Here is a 16,620-nt window from a genome sequence, read left to right on the forward strand (position 1 = left end):
AGCCCTGCCTGCTGCCCAAGCAGGGGCTGCTGCCCGGGGGTCCCAGAGGAGGGCCCAGGCTGCAACTGGGTCTCTTCTCTCTCCTCCTCAGCCAGGAGAACGAGGAGACATTGAGTATGAAGGGCCTGTCCCCGCGTGTCTCATTGAACAACCTGGGCTCATGCTTGGACAGAGGATCCGTCTGCCTGGATTCCTTCCCCGAGTCCAGCCCTGGTGGAGCTGGAAGCTCTCAACTGACTGTGAGCCTTCCAGACCCATCAAGCTTTTGAGGACCGGTGACAGAGCCAGTTCATCCCTTCACCCCTTCTATGGCATTTCTGGTTTTTTCTTGGAGATTTCACTCCTTCTGTTTCCCCCCCACCCCGCCCCGCTATTGTTAGAGTTTCTCTTGATCCCTGTTCTTGTTTATAACCCAACTCCCGTCTCTCTAACCCATTCTCAGTTCCCCATTGCTTACATCAAATATACAAACCCAAAACAACAAACCTGGAGTTTCTAGTGGTCAGTTTTTCTCTCTCTCTCCCAGATTTGCTGCGACTCAGTTGCTCACCACTCCCACCAGAGTTGACTCATTTCACTCACACCAACAGTTCATCAAATCTAAATCAATTTTCAATACTCAGCTCCAAAATCAAGACCAACCAATCAGTGCCAGCAGAGCAGCCACTCCGTTGGGAATCAAACTCCTGCATGACAGGCAGGAGTTCTCCTGCTGACCCACAGAGCAGGATGCGGTTACAGACAGACACAGCAGCACTCCACACTCACTTGGTGCTTACTTGAACGTCTCAGTCCCACCTGCACAGGTTCTTTGGATGATAAATCCAAACCAGAACAACACTCGATATCATTATCGAGATGCCAATCATCAACCTCCGTGAGCTCCCTGGGCTCCCTCATGGACACCAGATCTGTGTCTCTCTACTCTTTCCTGGAGCCCTGGCTGGTGCGATGGCGGAGCTGGAAGCTCTCAACCCATCGTGAGCCCTCCAGACCCATCAAGATTCTGGTATTTCATCCCCCCTTTTCTTCTAGAAGCCCCTTTCCGTGTACCACACTCCCAGATTTTCCAAGCAGAGCAGCACCTCTTCCGTTGTTTCTCTTTCTCTCTGTTTTTCTCTTTTTTCTAAAGCCAATCCTAAGGGATGGGATTCATGGGGGAGGCACTGAGCACCCATAGGTGGGAGTAGGGGAGATAGGCACCCGTGGGTTTGGGAAGGTTCTGGGCCCCCATGAGTGGGCGGTAGGCTGCATGGGGTGTGAGGGGTGCTGAGCTCCTCCTGGGGTTGCATGAGGACACCCACAGGGGCAGGGCGGGTGGGTGCCCACAAAGAAGGGGAAGGTAGCACCCCAAACCCTGCTTCCTTGCTCCAGCCTGGCTCAGCGAAGGCCAGGAACCCTCCATCGTTGGAGAAGACTGAGGAGGAGGAGGACCCAGTGGACGCCATGATCTCACGCACGGGCTGCGCCGCGCAGCACCGGGAGCTGCAGGACTGCATGGCGGCGCGGCAGGACTGGCGCCATTGCCAGCCCCAGGTCCGTGCTTTCGGCGAGTGCATGGCACGCCGGCAGCGTGACACCCAGCCCCGTGGAGCAGCACCTGGCTCACACCAAGCCCACCCTGCTTCACCACCTGGGAACTGAAATCACTGGGGACCTTTGGTGCTGGTGCTGTCACCCAGCCCACCCCCAGTGGCCCAGGTGTGGGGGGCAGCCACACCCCCCTGACCCCGATTTTCTGGCAGCAGCACTGGGGAATTAAATCTGTTGGTGGCCAAAGGGCTCCTTTCTGTCTGTGCCACCAGGGGGAGGGGATGCTTCTGGGGACAGATGGGTGTTTCTGGTCCAAAATAGCCCAAACTGGGAGCGCTTGGGGTACCCAAGCTGAGGCTCGGCTCTGCAACAGCCCTACCACAGATTTCTACTCTGTGTCCTTCCCTGTGCTGTCCCAAAGCTTTTCCAGCAATGGTCACAGACTGCTCAGGGCTGCGAGGGACCTCAAAGATCATTGAGTCCCACCCCCTGCCATGGGCAGGGACACCTCTCACCAGCTCTCTACCACGTCCTCTCCCAGCCTGGATTGACAGTGAGGATTTCCCTGACCCAAAGGCAGGACCCTGCACTTGTCCTTGTGGAACTTCATGAGGTTCCCCTGGGCCCACTTCTCCAGGTCCCTCCGCATGGCATCCCGTCCTTCCAGCGTGATAACCTCATGTTCCACAGGAGAGGATTGGGGTGGGAGGGGGGAACGGGGAAGGCAGAATTTCTCTCGTGGGAAGCCGCGTGGGGGTGGGGAAGGTGCTCTTCAGGAGTGAGAGGCTGCTCTGATGCTGCCTCCATGGAACAAAGCTATGAAAAAGAAAAGAAAAAGGCATTTGCGTGGGGCTGGAAAGGACAGGCTGCCCACGGCATCTCCCCGGGGGTAGAAACTTTGAGGGCATCTCCTTGGGAGCTGGGTACAGGGGCTGCCAGCCAAAAATCACAACAGGCACAGGACTCCGAGTTGAGGGTGATGCCTTGAAAAGCAGGAATCAAAACTCCCCAGCCTTGGTGGCTGTTCAGCAGGTATTCTTTATGGCGGTGCTGGGCACACAGGGGATCACATGTGTTTTCCTGCTTCACTGAGTCCTCCCCTGCAGCCTTGTCCAGCCTTGGCTGCTCCTCTCCAAGACACCGGGGACACAGCCTGGGCTTCAGCAGACTCATCTGGCCAAGCACCTTCTTCCTATTGGTTGGAGGGAGGGATCCCCAAGTGGGATCACACTGCAGGCTCCCCTTGCAGCCCCTTGCCACAGGACCAGAGACACCTGTAGCTCCTTGTAGCACTCTCACTCCACGCTGCACAGAGTGTGGATGACCTCGAGGACCAGCTACTCCTTGTCCATGTCCATGGCTGGGTGTCTGCTAGGAGAAGGCTCCATGTCCGTGCTGCTCATGGCCTGTCCCAGACCTGTCCATGGCCCTGCTCTTGGTCAGTCTCCAGTGGCAGATCCAGTGGGAAGTCTTGGTGAAGGGCTGGCCCTGGCTCTGTCCCCAGTCCCTCAGGATCTTGATGGGTCTGGAGGGCTGGCGATGGCTTGAGAGCTTCCAGCTCCTCCATGGCACCGGGCCAGGGCTCGGGGAAGGAGTAGCGGGCCTTGGTGAAAGCCCATCTGAGAGAGATGTGAAGAGAGAGACAGCGGCATCCCGACCGCTGTGGAGGGAACACGGTGCTGGGGTGTGAGACTCATCTAGAGGTCAGCCTTGCTTCAGGGCCTCTGGGTCGAGCCTCAGGGCTTCAGGGCCTATCTCCACTGCAGCCCCTGAGACGCTGCTCAGCATTCGGCGGCCTGGGTGAGGGTCCCCTGTGGGTGCTGCTGGCCCCGTTCCGAGCCCACCCACATCCCCAGGCACCAGCACACCCACTGGGATACCAGCCACCTCCACCCCACTTTTGGGGGTGCCAGCGGTGCCTGAGGCCAGCTTGTGCTCGCAGGGGTCGGGCACTAAGGGGCTCGCACCCCAACCAGGGGAGGGAGGGAGGGAGGAAGGGATAGAGGGAAAGGTTGGGGGATGGATGGATGGATGGATGGATGGATGGATGGATGGATGGATGGATGGATGGATGGATGGATGGATGGAAGGAAGGACCATAGCATTAGGAACAGAAAAATATTTATTGCTCCAACATTGCAGATGGGGGGTGACCCAGGGGATTCCCAGCCACAAAGCCAGCGGCAGATCAGGAGCTGGGAAACGTGTTCTTCGCCTTGTTCTTCGCAGTGTCACCCCCAGGCCTTGTGAAGCACACGTAGAGAGGCTGGCAGCAGCTCAGGTAGTTCTGCTTACAAGACATGCACACTGGTTATGCCAGTCTCTCAATTATTGCTAGTAGAATGCATAGCTGATTTCAGGGATATCTTAGCTGTTTGGTGGAAGCAGGTTGACCTCCTAAGGTTCAAGTCCTCTTAAAGTAGAATCATAGACTCATCAAATGATAGAATGGTCTGGGTTGGAAAGGACCAAGAGTGGGAAGCACTTCACCACGGATCATGAAGTTCCAACCCCCTGCCACAGGCAGGCCCACCAACCTCCAGGACTGGATCTACAAGGCCCCACCCAACCTGGCCTTGAACACTTCCAGGGATGGGGCACCCACCACCTCTCTGGGCTGCCTGTTCCAGCCCCTCACCACTTTCTCTGTAAAAAACTTCCCCCTAATATCCAACCCAACCCTTCCCTTCTTCAGCTTCACTCCATCCCCCTTGGCCTGATGGTGAGATGTGCAAGGGAGAGAAAGAGGAGGACCCAAGCTGTAACTGTCTGTTGTTGAGGAGCAAGACCTTAGAGTTAGAAATGTGATGCTCAGGAGTTACCAACGTGCAAACTGCACTGTAGAATTTACTGGGAAGGGAAGGGACCGTAGATGGCAGTCTCTGTAGATCTCTCTTTTCAGCACTCTTCAGTGCTGGTCTCAGGGTTTAGAAAAGCTGGAAAAGATAGAGAAGTGTGAAAGCATGAGGAGAGGTCTTGAGAACGTTTCCCTTAACCGAGTTTGTAGCTGGTGAAGAGGTGAGGGCCTGTGTTAGGTTTTTAAACTCCTGAGTGATCTGCAGAAGGTGAAGAGGAAAAGATTTGCTGTTCCTTTCAGGTAGAATGTGTCATCTAATACATTTTCAGGTGACATGTCCACAAGAAACGCCTTGGGAAGTCCTAATGGCAAGAACTTGAAGGTGTAGAAAGCTCTTGTGGATTTTAGAGATTGTTAGACCATTTAGTAGATGAAAAGACACCGGAGGCTGTTAAAGGCCTCTTGGTCAGCAGGCGCCTGAGCCTGCAGGCTATCAAAGCTGGGAGAGTATCTGTCAGGCGTTGCCGTACGTGTTTGCATTTTTCTTCTCACCCATCCTCCACTGATCTCTGAGGACAGGTCGCTAGGTGGGAAAAGCCTGCTGGAGCAACGGTCTTACATTTGCCATGAAGGAATGAAGGTGCTTTGATTTCCACCCTTGCTTTTGTTACCCCGATTCTCGGCTCGTTTGGGTCCTTGGGGCTTGCAAAAGAAATGGAGTGAATCTTCTGGAACACTGAAGCTGGCCACTGGGAGCCACCCCAGTTCTCAGTGCTGAATGAACTGGGGCTGTTCAGCCTGGAGAAAAGAAGCCTGAGAGGGGATCTGATCAATGGTTATCAGTATCTGAAGGGTGGGACGCAGGGGGACATGGCCAGCCTCTTCTCAGTGTCTGTGGGGACAGGACAAGGGGCGACGGCCTCAAGTTGGAGCACAGGAAGTTCTACACCAATCTGGGGAAGAACTTCTTCCTGGTGAGGGTGAGGGAGCCCTGGGACAGGCTGCCCAGGGGGGTGTGGAGTCTCCTTCCCTGGAGATATTCCAGCCCTGTCTGGATGCCAACCTGTGCGACCTGTCCTAGGGAGCTGCTTTGGCAGGGGGGTTGGACCCGATGGGCTCTGGAGGTCTCTTCCAACCCCTACGGTTCTGTGAGTCTGTGATTCTGTGGCAGGAATTGTCCTGAGAACTGTCCTATTACACCATCCCATCCATGGAGGAGCAGGAGACATTTACCAATGGCAGAAACTAATGTGTTGTGATGGACTTCACAATAGGTCCTGAAGTGTGGGACACAGGGGGACCTGCAGCTTCTTACTTCCTTCAAGTTGAAGCAGGGATTTCAGAGCTTTGCAACCCAAGTCTGAGCACGCAGAACTCAGTAGGATCGCAAACAGTGCCCTGGCATCACCAACAGCTTGCATCTGAGGCTCATCATCTTTGGGATTGGTAGCTCACACAGCCTGTGGTATGGGATGACTTGAGAAGCTTGAGAAGAACACCGGTGCCTGTAGCTTTTTAAGACACTTTCTGGCCTTAAATGTGAAAATTGGGATGTGCAGACTTGGTGGAGCATGGGCACAGGACCCATCATCGCTGCTTCTGATTCGGCTCCTGCCTCTGCTGGAGCTGGCTGAGCTCTAGCAAAGGACCTTCAGCACAAACTGACTTATTCCCTGCTTTTATTTAGGAAAGAAAAATCATCTGGTGCACACTGGGTTTAAAGAGCCTTTTCTAAACCTGCTATATAGCTGAGGGCACACTTGGCGTTTGTGTTGGCAGTGTGAAGCAAGAACAAAAACCATCGGTCTGTGCCAAAGAACTGGGTATAACAAAGCTGGTAACACGCCTTCTGCACTCTGGCACCAGTAAGGTCATCACTAGTGTGCTGTTCTGGAGATGTGACAGAGCTAGGTGGCAAGGTGGGGAAAGGAGGAGGAGGACTATAGCGGGAACGCAGGCCTTTTCATGGACAAGTTGTGATGCTTTGGCTTGTTTTGCAGGCTACAGGTCGATTTACTTTGAAGAAGAAGTAGATCTAACTCAAATCTGGAGGACATTGGAGATATCTGTAGGAAAGAAGTGATTGTTTACCCCGATGGTGAAAGAAAACCACCTGTTGGTGAAGGTTTCAATAGGTCATGGTTAAATCTGCGCTGTGTGGGGACGGCGGCGAGTGAGGATGGGCTTTACAGTCCTGGCTGTCTGCGGTGGGAGAGGGGACAGCTGCCCAAACCCAAACCTGAGGGTTACACAGTTAACCTTGCAGGTTTCTGAGCCTGGAACTGGGTTTAGACGCTGGTTTGAGCCACGTGTTCAGCTCCCAGCTCCTGCATGGAGCAGCTTTGCCTCAAAGCCCTGTCATCTCGTATGCTTTTGTCTGTCGTTAGCAGGTGAGCTGAAGTTACCTTAGATGGAGCCTGGCCTACAGATGAGACATCTCGTTGCCTGATAAAAAGCCCTGAGCGACTGGCAGAGATGAATTATGACGGCAGACTGGAGACTGTAGGAGCACAGGAAGTTCTGCACCAATCTGGGGAAGAACTTCTTCCTGGTGAGGGTGAGGGAGCCCTGGGACAGGCTGCCCAGGGGGGTGTGGAGTCTCCTTCTCTGGAGATATTCCAGCCCCGGCTGGACGCCGACCTGTGCGACCTGTCCTAGGGAGCTGCTTTGGCAGGAGGGTTGGACCCGATGGGCTCTGCAGGTCCCTTCCAACCCCTACGGTTCTGTGAGTCTGTATCTCGGAAGCAGGGTGCTTGGTCCAAGGAATAAGCACCCAGAGGTGGGATCTTGGGTGTTCAAGGTAACGATTTTGTTCTGGTTGTGGGGTGTCAGGAGCAATCTGAAGTTTCCCTCTCCTGAAACGTTTCTTGCAAGGCGTGATGTGCTTGCTCTTCTCCTTACGCAGGTGGGACCCATTTCCAAGTAGGGCTGACAGGAGTGGCATGAGGAAGAGCCTTGGAGTGCCACCAGATTTATCCAATCAGAGTTCTGCTTGCCTCTGAGGGCACCAATGAGGGCTCAGCACCAATGAGGGCTCAGCATGCCCCTGATGCCACAAAGGGGGGTGTGGCTGCCGGGCAGGTGTAAGGGGGCGCAGGGCAGTTGGCACTGGACACTGTCGTCTGTCAGCGTCACTGCAGACTGCAGCCTCAGCCATTGCTTGTCAGTGTCTTGGTTGGCAGATAACTGGAGATCTTGGAACTCATTGGTGACCGGAGGGACACAGCTGTAGCTCAGCCCAAGCCATGGGTTGCTTCGGCGCCCTGGCTGTGGGTGATCTGATGCCATTCATTATGCTGGCGATGTATCTCCGGTTCATCTCCAGCTTTCAACGGGACAGGAAGCGCCGGGTAGGAGAACGTTGCAGCGCACTGAGCCGTGCCGAGTCCTGACATGGGGTGGTGTCGGGGGGTGTGGGTGGCTGGGAGCTGCTCCCATTTCACCAACGTTCTGGGGGTCTTGCTGTGGAGACCGGCGATGAGCAACAAGCAATTCGATATGAATTTTAGGTGAAGCCATTTATTGGGTGACATCACACGTATTCTATGCATTTCTTAGGGCAAAGGTTCTTGCTCCGCAGAACACTGTGCCACACCATGTCATGACATGGAGTAGTGTGGAGCATGGGGGAGTCCTGTAGCATAGGGCTGGGGGCTGCTCCACACTCACCCACGTTCTGGGGGTTTTTGCAGAAGAGGTGGAGGAGGAGGTTTGGGAAGACCAGGTCGAGAGTGTCTTCAGAGAAGCCAAGCTGTGAGTGGCCCCAGCATCGAGCGCCCTGGAAAGGGCTGACACCCCACAGCAGCCCTGACACGGGGCTGTGCTGGGGGCTGCCAGCCGCTCACTTGGTCTCGTCCCTCATCAGGTTCTTCCCAAGCAACTGGAAATCCAAAGAAGCCTGCGTCACCCCAGGCCATGTGAGTGCTCAGCTCCTGCCCCAGACTCTCCACCTGTGCCCTGCGCGTTTCGGGCATCCCCGCCTGCCTGCCGGCCAAGGAGGGGCTGCTGCCCGGGGGTCCCAGAGGAGGGCCCAGGCTGCAAATGGTCCCTTCTCTCTCCTCCTCTGCAGGGAGATCGAGGACACAGAGAGCGTGAACAGCCTGTCCCCGCGTGCTCGCCTGGGCTCCCCGGGATCTCTCTCGAGACACCTATCGGCATCTCTCCACTCCTTCCCCGAGTCCAGCACTGGTACGATGGCGGAGCTGGAAGCTCTGAACCGATCTCCAGCCCTCCAGACCCCTGAAACTGCTGAGGGGCTGGTGACAGAGCCAGGGCCAGTCCTTAACCAAGACCTCCCTCTAGAGCGGCCATTGGAGACGTACCAAGAGCAGTCACCTGGACTGCTCAGAGACAGGGCGCAGAGCCCCATGGATGTGGAGGCTTCCCCCACCAGACCCAAGGTAGGTGACCCTTGCTCTGCACCACATTGTGCCACAACATGTCATGACATGGAGTGGTGTGGGGGGAGCATGTGGGTCTGTAGCATAGCGCTGGCAGCTGCTCCACACTCACCCACGTTCTGGGGGTTTTTGCAGAAGTGGTGGACGAAGATATTTGGGAAGAGCAAGGCCAGGGTCCATGAGGAGCAGCTGAGCAGTGAGTGGCCCCAGCACCAAGCAAGCCGTAAAGGGGCGATACCCCACGGCAGTGCAGACACGCGTCTGTGCTGGGGGCTGCCAGCCTCTGACTCATGTCTCGTCCCTCATCAGGTTCTTCCCAAGCAAACGGAGGTGCAGAGAAGCCTCTCTCACCCCAGGACATGTGGTGAGTGCTGGGGAGACTCCCAGCTCCTGCCCCAGACTCTCCACCTGTGCCCTGCCCATTTCAGATATCCCTGCCTACCTGCTGGCCAAGGAGGGGCTGCTGCCCATGGGTCCCACCAGAGGGTCTAAGCTGAAACTGGGTCTCTTCTCTCTCCTCGTTAGCAGGGAGAATGAGGACACAAAGAGCCTGAACAGCCTGTCACCGCATGCTCGGCTGGGATCTGTGGGCTCCCCGGGCTCTCTCTCGGGACGCCTATCGGCATCTCTTGACTCTCTCCCCGTATCCAGCGCTGGTGCGATGGCGGAGCTGGAAGCTCTGAACCAATCCCCAGCCCTCCTAATCCCTGAAACTGTTGAGGATCCGGTGACAGAGCCAGGGCCAGTCCTTGACCTTTGCCCCCCTCTGGAGCTGCTGATGGACACCGACCAAGAGCAGTTCCCTGGACAGGTCAGGGGCAGGGCACGGTGGCCCAGGGATGTGGAGCCTTCCCCCAGCAGACTCAAGGTAGGTGACCGTTACTCAGCACCACACCGCCCTGCACCATGTCATGACATGGAGTGCTGTGGACCATGGAGGTCTGTAGCATAGTGCTGGGAGCTGCTCCACACTCACCCACATTCTGGGGGTCTTGCAGAAGTGGTGGAAGATGATGTATGGGAAGCGCCAGGCGAGAGTCTATCCAGAGCAGCCGAGCAGTGAGTGGCCCCGGCACCGAGCGCCCTTCAAAGAGCTGACACCCCATGGCAGCCCTGACAAGCGGCTGTGCTGGGGGCTGCCAGCCTCTTACTCATGTCTCCTCCCTCATCAGGTTCTTCCCAAGCAACTGGAGGTGCAGAGGAGCCTGCATCAGCCCAGGACATGTGGTGAGTGCTGGGGAGATGCCCAGATCCTGCCCAATACTTTCCACCTGTGCCCTGCCCGGTGCGGGTATCCCTGCCTGCCGGCCAAGGAGGGGCTGCTGCCCAGGGGTCCCACCAGAGGGTCTAAGCTGAAACTGGGTCTCTTCTCTCTCCTCCTCTGCAGGGAGAAGGAGGACACAATGAGCCTGAACAGCCCATCCCCGTGTGTTCAGCTGCCCTCCCCGGGCTCCCTGCATTGGGACTTGAGCAGTACATGCTCATCTCCCAACTCCTTCCCCGAGTCCAGTGCTGGTACGATGGTGGAGCTGGAAGCTCCGAGCCGATCCCCAGCCCTCCAGACCCCTGAAACTGTTGAGGGGCTGATGACAGAGCCAGGTCCAGCCCTTCACCAAGATCTCCCTCTAGAGCGGCCATTGGAGATGGACCAAGGGCAGTCACCTGGACTGCTCAGAGACACGGCGCAGAGCCCCAAGGAAGTGCAGCCTTCCCCCAGCAGACCCAAGGTAGGTGACCGTTACTCAGCACCACACTGCGCTGCACCATGTCATGACATGGAGTGGTGTGGGGGGAGCATGGAGGTCTGTAGCATTGAGCTGGGAGCTGCTCCACACTCACCCATGTTCTGGGGTTTTTTTCAGAAGTGGTGGACGAAGATATTTGGGAAGAGCAAGTCCAGAGTGCATCAGGAGCAGCTGAGCAGTGAGTGACCCCAGCACCGAGTGCCCTTCAAAGAGCTGAAACCCCACTGCAGCCCTGACAAGTGGCTGTGCTAGGGGCTGCCATCCTCTTACTCATGTCACCTCCCTCATCAGGTTCTTCCCAAGCAACTGGAGGTGCAGAGGAGCCTGCATCACCGAGCCGATCCCCAGCCCTCCAGAACCTTGAAACTGTTGAGGGTCCAGTGACAGAGGCAGCGCCAGTCCTTGAACAAGACCCCTCTCTGGAGCTGCCAATGGAGACAGACCAAGGGCAGTCACCTGGACAGGTCAGAGACAGGGCACAGAGCCCCATGGATGTGGAGCCTTCCCGCAGAAGACCCAAGGTAGGTGACTGTTACTCCACAGAACACCGGGCCACACCATGTCTTGATATGGAGTGGTGTCGGGAGAGCATGGAGGTCTGTAGCATAGTGCTGGGAGCTGCTCCACACTCACCCATGTTCTGGGGTTTTTTGCAGAAGTGGTGGAAGATGATGTTTAGGAAGAGCAAGGCCAGAGTGCATCTGGAGCGACCAAGCAGTGAGTGGACCCGGCACCGAGCACCTGTGTTAGGGCTGACACCCCACTGCAGCCCTGCCACGGGGCTGTGCTGGGGGCTGCCAGCCTCTGACTCCTGTCTCGTCCCTCGTCAGGTTCTTCCCAATCAACCGGAGGTGCAGAGAAGCCTCTGTCACCCCAGGACATGTGGTGAGTGCTGGGGAGATGCCCAGCTCCTGTCCCAGACTCTCTGCCTGTGCCCTGTCTTTGCCCAGAGTGGGCAGCCCTGCCTGCTGCCCAAGCAGGGGCTGCTGCCCGGGGGTCCCAGAGGAGGGCCCAGGCTGCAACTGGGTCTCTTCTCTCTCCTCCTCAGCCAGGAGAACGAGGAGACATTGAGTATGAAGGGCCTGTCCCCGCGTGTCTCATTGAACAACCTGGGCTCATGCTTGGACAGAGGATCCGTCTGCCTGGATTCCTTCCCCGAGTCCAGCCCTGGTGGAGCTGGAAGCTCTCAACTGACTGTGAGCCTTCCAGACCCATCAAGCTTTTGAGGACCGGTGACAGAGCCAGTTCATCCCTTCACCCCTTATATGGCATTTCTGGTTTTTTCTTGGAGATTTCACTCCTTTTGTTTCCCCCCCACCCCGCCCCGCTATTGTTAGAGTTTCTCTTGATCCCTGTTCTTGTTTATAACCCAACTCCCGTCTCTCTAACCCATTCTCAGTTCCCCATTGCTTACATCAAATATACAAACCCAAAACAACAAACCTGGAGTTTCTAGTGGTCAGTTTTTCTCTCTCTCTCCCAGATTTGCTGCGACTCAGTTGCTCACCACTCCCACCAGAGTTGACTCATTTCACTCACACCAACAGTTCATCAAATCTAAATCAATTTTCAATACTCAGCTCCAAAATCAAGACCAACCAATCAGTGCCAGCAGAGCAGCCACTCCGTTGGGAATCAAACTCCTGCATGACAGGCAGGAGTTCTCCTGCTGACCCACAGAGCAGGATGCGGTTACAGACAGACACAGCAGCACTCCACACTCACTTGGTGCTTACTTGAACGTCTCAGTGCCACCTGCACAGGTTCTTTGGATGATAAATCCAAACCAGAACAACACTCGATATCATTATCGAGATGCCAATCATCAACCTCCGTGAGCTCCCTGGGCTCCCTCGTGGACACCAGATCTGTGTCTCTCTACTCTTTCCTGGAGCCCTGGCTGGTGCGATGGCGGAGCTGGAAGCTCTCAACCCATCGTGAGCCCTCCAGACCCATCAAGATTCTGGTATTTCATCCCCCCTTTTCTTCTAGAAGCCCCTTTCCGTGTACCACACTCCCAGATTTTCCAAGCAGAGCAGCACCTCTTCCGTTGTTTCTCTTTCTCTCTGTTTTTCTCTTTTTTCTAAAGCCAATCCTAAGGGATGGGATTCATGGGGGAGGCACTGAGCACCCATAGGTGGGAGTAGGGGAGATAGGCACCCGTGGGTTTGGGAAGGTTCTGGGCCCCCATGAGTGGGCGGTAGGCTGCATGGGGTGTGAGGGGTGCTGAGCTCCTCCTGGGGTTGCATGAGGACACCCACAGGGGCAGGGCGGGTGGGTGCCCACAAAGAAGGGGAAGGTAGCACCCCAAACCCTGCTTCCTTGCTCCAGCCTGGCTCAGCGAAGGCCAGGAACCCTCCATCGTTGGAGAAGGCTGAGGAGGAGGAGGAGGACCCAGTGGACGCCATGATCTCACGCACGGGCTGCGCCGCGCAGCACCGGGAGCTGCAGGACCGCATGGCGGCGCGGCAGGACTGGCGCCATTGCCAGCCCCAGGTCCGTGCTTTCGGCGAGTGCATGGCACGCCGGCAGCGTGACACCCAGCCCCGTGGAGCAGCACCTGGCTCACACCAAGCCCACCCTGCTTCACCACCTGGGAACTGAAATCACTGGGGACCTTTGGTGCTGGTGCTGTCACCCAGCCCACCCCCAGTGGCCCAGGTGTGGGGGGCAGCCACACACCCCTGACCCCGATTTTCTGGCAGCAGCACTGGGGAATTAAATCTGTTGGTGGCCAAAGGGCTCCTTTCTGTCTGTGCCACCAGGGGGAGGGGATGCTTCTGGGGACAGATGGGTGTTTCTGGTCCAAAATAGCCCAAACTGGGAGCGCTTGGGGTACCCAAGCTGAGGCTCGGCTCTGCAACAGCCCTACCACGGATTTCTACTCTGTGTCCTTCCCTGGGCTGTCCCAAAGCTTTTCCAGCAATGGTCACAGACTGCTCAGGGCTGCGAGGGACCTCAAAGATCATTGAGTCCCACCCCCTGCCATGGGCAGGGACACCTCTCACCAGCTCTCTACCACGTCCTCTCCCAGCCTGGATTGAAAGTGAGGATTTCCCTGACCCAAAGGCAGGACCCTGCACTTGTCCTTGTGGAACTTCATGAGGTTCCCCTGGGCCCACTTCTCCAGGTCCCTCCGCATGGCATCCCGTCCTTCCAGCGTGATAACCTCATGTTCCACAGGACAGGATTGGGATGGGAGGGGGAAACGGGGAAGGCAGAATTTCTCTCGTGAGAAGCCGCGTGGGGGTGGGGAAGGTGCTCTTCAGGAGTGAGAGGCTGCTCTGATGCTGCCTCCATGGAACAAAGCTATGAAAAAGAAAAGAGAAAGGCATTTGCGTGGGGCTGGAAAGGACAGGCTGCCCACGGCATCTCTCGGGGGTAGAAACTTTGAGGGCATCTCCTTGGGAGCTGGGTACAGGGGCTGCCAGCCAAAAATCACAACTGGCACAGGACTCCGAGTTGAGGGTGATGCCTTGAAAAGCAGGAATCAAAACTCCCCAGCCTTGGTGGCTGTTCAGCAGGTATTGTTTATGGCGGTGCTGGGCACACAGGGGATCACATGTGTTTTCCTGCTTCACTGAGTCCTCCCCTGCAGCCTTGTCCAGCCTTGGCTGCTCCTCTCCAAGACACCGGGGACACAGCCTGGGCTTCAGCAGACTCATCTGGCCAAGCACCTTCTTCCTATTGGTTGGAGGGAGGGATCCCCAAGTGGGATCACACTGCAGGCTCCCCTTGTAGCCCCTTGCCACAGGACCAGAGACGCCTGTAGCTCCTTGTAGCACTCTCGCTCCACGCTGCACAGAGTGTGGATGACCTCGAGGACCAGCTACTCCTTGTCCATGTCCATGGCTGGGTGTCTGCTAGGAGAAGGCTCCATGTCCGTGCTGCTCATGGCCTGTCCCAGACCTGTCCATGGCCCTGCTCTTGGTCAGTCTCCAGTGGCAGATCCAGTGGGAAGTCTTGGTGAAGGGCTGGCCCTGGCTCTGTCCCCAGTCCCTCAGGATCTTGATGGGTCTGGAGGGCTGGCGATGGCTTGAGAGCTTCCAGCTCCTCCATGGCACCGGGCCAGGGCTCGGGGAAGGAGTAGCGGGCCTTGGTGAAAGCCCATCTGAGAGAGATGTGAAGAGAGAGACAGCGGCATCCCGACCGCTGTGGAGGGAACACGGTGCTGGGGTGTGAGACTCATCTAGAGGTCAGCCTTGCTTCAGGGCCTCTGGGTCGAGCCTCAGGGCTTCAGGGCCTATCTCCACTGCAGCCCCTGAGACGCTGCTCAGCATTCGGGGGCCTGGGTGAGGGTCCCCTGTGGGTGCTGCTGGCCCCGGTCCGAGCCCACCCACATCCCCAGGCACCAGCACACCCACTGGGATACCAGCCACCTCCACCCCACTTTTTGGGGTGCCAGCGGTGCCTGAGGCCAGCTTGTGCTCGCAGGGGTCGGGCACTAAGGTGCTCGCACCCAAACGAGAGGAGGGAGGGAGGGAGGAAGGGATAGAGGGAAAGGTTGGGGGATGGATGGATGGATGGATGGATGGATGGATGGATGGATGGATGGATGGATGGATGGATGGATGGATGGAAGGATGGACCACAGCATTAGGAACAGAAAAATATTTATTGCTCCAACATTGCAGATGGGGGGTGACCCAGGGGATTCCCAGCCACAAAGCCAGAGGCAGATCAGGAGCTGGGAAACGTGTTCTTCGCCTTGTTCTTCGCAGTGTCACCCCCAGGCCTTGAGAAGCACACGTAGAGAGGCTGGCAGCAGCTCAGGTGGTTCTGCTTACAAGACATGCACACTGGTTATGCCAGTCTCTCAATTATTGCTAGTAGAATACATAGCTGATTTCAGGGATGTCTTAGCTGTTTGGTGGAAGCAGGTTGACCTCCTAAGGTTCAAGTCCTCTTAAAGTAGAATCATAGACTCATCAAATGATAGAATGGTCTGGGTTGGAAGGGACAAAGAGTGGGAAGCACTTCACCACGGATCATGAAGTTCCAACCCCCTGCCACAGGCAGGCCCACCAACCTCCAGGACTGGATCTACAAGGCCCCACCCAACCTGGCCTTGAACACTTCCAGGGATGGGGCACCCACCACCTCTCTGGGCTGCCTGTTCCTGCTCCTCACCACTTTCTCTGTAAAAAACTTCCCCCTAATATCCAACCCAACCCTTCCCTTCTTCAGCTTCACTCCATCCCCCTTGGCCTGATGGTGAGATGTGCAAGGGAGAGAAAGAGGAGGACCCAAGCTGTAACTGTCTGTTGTTGAGGAGCAAGACCTTAGAGTTAGAAATGTGATGCTCAGGAGTTACCAACGTGCAAACTGCACTGTAGAATTTACTGGGAAGGGAAGGGACCGTAGATGGTAGTCTCTGTAGATCTCTCTTTTCAAAACTCTTCAGTGCTGGTCTCAGGGTTTAGGAAAGCTGGGAAAGATAGAGAAGTGTGAAAACACGATGAGAGGTCTTGAGAACCTTTCCCTTAACCGAGTTTGTAGCTGGTGAAGAGGTGAGGGCCTGTGTTAGGTTTTTAAACTTCTGAGTGATCTGCAGAAGGTGAAGAGGAAAAGATTTGCTGTTCCTTTCAGGTAGAATGTGTCATCTAATACATTTTCAGGTGACATGTCCACAAGAAACGCCTTGGGAAGTCCTAATGGCAAGAACTTGAAGGTGTAGAAAGCTCTTGTGGATTTTAGAGATTGTTAGACCATTTAGTAGATGAAAAGACACCAGAGGCTGTTAAAGGCCTCTTGGTCAGCAGGCGCCTGAGCCTGCAGGCTATCAAAGCTGGGAGAGTATCTGTCAGGCGTTGCCGTACGTGTTTGCATTTTTCTTCTCACCCATCCTCCACTGATCTCTGAGGACAGGTCGCTAGGTGGGAAAATCCTGCTGGAGCAACGGTCTTACATTTGCCATGAAGGAATTCAGGTGTTTTGATTTCCACCCTTGCTTTTGTTACCTCAATTGTTGGCTCGTCCTGATGGTGATGCCTTGAGAAGCAGGAATCAAAACTCCCCAGGCTTGGTAGAGTGGGGAAATGCCAATGGTCCTAAAGAAAGGACTTGAGGTAGACACATTAGTGAAACAGTAATTTATTATACATTCTTGCAAGAGCAGGTGACCTAACAAAGTAGGCACAGCTTT

Source organism: Gallinula chloropus, assembly GCF_964237585.1.
Source record: "Gallinula chloropus genome assembly, chromosome: 1".
Classification (NCBI taxonomy): domain Eukaryota; kingdom Metazoa; phylum Chordata; class Aves; order Gruiformes; family Rallidae; genus Gallinula; species Gallinula chloropus.